Raw genomic sequence first — 2,553 nt, 5'->3', positions numbered from 1 at the left:
TTTTTTTTTTTTTGGTACTGGGCATCAAACTTGGGTGCTTGCACTTGCAAGGCAGGCAACAGAACCACTGAGCTAAATCCCCCGCCCCTATAGGGGTGCCACCATTTGCCTCACAAGCCCAAGGTCCTGAGTTAGATCCCTCTGTACAAAAAAAAAAGAAAAAGTGTAGCGGTAGAGTACTTGTCTAGCACGTGTGATTAAATCCTGGGTTTAATCCCCAGCACCACAACAAACAAACAATGTTTTATGATCTTTGGGGGAGAACTTTGATCACATTTGGAGGATAACAGGGGACCTACTCCTTAGTGTGAGAAATACTAAGGAAGGGGGAAAAAAAGCCAGCATTTTCTTGTATTACTTGTATCAACCATATCTTAGGATAATCAAATAGTCCTTAGGGAAAGTTCTACATGAAAGAATTCTGGCTAACAAAACGAAGAAGGAATGGTAAGGGCTGGGGATTCAGCTCAGTGGTTTTGGTGCCTGCCTTGCAAGTGCAAGGACCTGAGTTCGATCCCCAGTACCAAAAAAAGAAGGAATGGTAGGAAAACGGTATCACTATTTCATACCCCATAGTGAAATAATTATAGTTCTAAGTAATGAGTATTATTGCTATTGAAACCATAGAAGCTAGTAAGGAAATTAGTAATGGATGGACTAGGTTGACAATTTCCTTGATCAACATAAACATGGCAAATACACAGTCACCCAGAAATTAAGTGCACTCTGAAGACATAAAACCAGAAGTATGAGACATCACCCCTGAAACACCTTGCTTAACAAAATCCAATTTTCTTAAGCCTTGAAATCTGATTCCCCTTTTATAGAAATACCAGAGGCAGAGAAACACATTGAACACTTTAGAGATGTGATTAGAAAAATCCAGAGTAGGGGAAATTCTCTGGGTCAAACAATATGGTTTATTTAATATGTTATTTTCAAAGGATTAAAAAAAAGAGAAGGAAGGTGTGCTGTTTACCTTTTTTGTTTTGTTTTGTCTTTTGAGACAAGGTGTCATTGTGCAGTTGAGATTGGCCTAGAACTATGTAGCCCAGACTGGTCTTGAACTCACAGTGATCCTCCTGCCTCAGCCTCCCAAGAGCTGGGATTAGAGATGTGTGCTACCACGCCCAGCCCTCTATTTTTTGTTTTAAGGAGTACTTATCTTTTTTTTTTTTTTTGCTATTTTTATACATGTTTGCAGTACATAATGTTTACATTTATCATGTGGAGTTGGATCATGTACAGAACGTTACAATTCTTCTTTCACCCCCTACCCTTCCTATCCTTCCTTGAACAATTTATCCCTCCCTGCTAGGTCTTGGAAGCAGTCCATATGTCAATCAACAGATAAACGGATAAACAAAATGTGGTATTTACACACTGTGACGTACTACCTTAACATAAAGAAGGACAAACTGGTGGCATTCTTAGGTAAATGGATGTATACGGGGACCATGTTAAGTGAAATAAATCAGGGTACATTCAACGTCATGTTGGGCTCATTTCCTTGGGTCTTTGATGTTTCCTGTTTTCCCTTATTTTCAGGGTGTGTGTGTGTGTGTGTGTGTGTGTGGTGCTGGGGATGAAGCCCAGACAGCGCTGGATGTTGTGCCTCCAAAATTGCCCACACTGGCCTCACATTTATGACCCTCCCACCCCAGACTCCCCAGTAGCTGGGATTCTAGGCAGACAGCACCATGCCTGGCTGGATTTGACTCTTTTTTTTTTTTTTCCTGTTTGCAGTGCATTATGATTACATTTATTATTTATTTACTTTTCATGGGAGTTTTGAACACTTTTCCATTGGTTCTTCACCTGCTCATTATTGTGAGGAGTCTGTGCATGTACATAACACTTTTTTTTTTTAAGACAAGGTTCCACTTTGTAGCCCAGGCTGGCCTTGAACTCAAAACAACCTTCCTGCTTCAGCCTCCTGAGTGCTGGGATTACAGGTGTGTGTACCACCACGCTCTGCTCTACAGAACAGATTTTAATTCCTTTTTGTCCCCCTTCTCTCCCATCCCTCTCTGCTCTCTCCAACTCTTGTCCCCTTCCCATTTACAAAAGCTCCATTTTCATTTTTTTATTCTTTTTTCTCTCCCTTTTCCCTTCCCTCCATTTCTTGTCCTTCCTATTTGAAATAGATCCCCCTATTTCTTTTTCCTTTTCTTTTTCTTTTTGGTTTTTTGAGACCGTAGTTCAGACTGCTCCACAACTCACTGTGTAGCCCAGGCTGGTCTCGAACTCACAGAGATCCTCCTGCCTCAGCCTCCCGAGTGCTGGGATTACAGGTGTGCTCCACCACGCCCGGCTATCCCTCTATTTCTTTTTTCTTTTTTTTTTTAATTTTATTGAGTTTATTGGTAACATTTCAGGGATATAGTACAGTTACATTCATTGTTGGGATCATGTACCTTTACATGGCAAGTCTTGATTCTCATTTTTTCCCCTTACCTCTGCCCTCCCTTCACCCCCTCCTCCCCTCCCCATCTACAAACACTTTATTTTCATCTTTTCATTCTCTCACATTTTTTTCTTTTCCCTTTTTGT

This window comes from Fukomys damarensis, unplaced genomic scaffold, assembly GCF_012274545.1.
Source record: "Fukomys damarensis isolate Sample0158 unplaced genomic scaffold, DMR_v1.0_HiC HiC_scaffold_30, whole genome shotgun sequence".
Taxonomy (NCBI): domain Eukaryota; kingdom Metazoa; phylum Chordata; class Mammalia; order Rodentia; family Bathyergidae; genus Fukomys; species Fukomys damarensis.
This window is presented reverse-complemented; position numbering follows the sequence as displayed.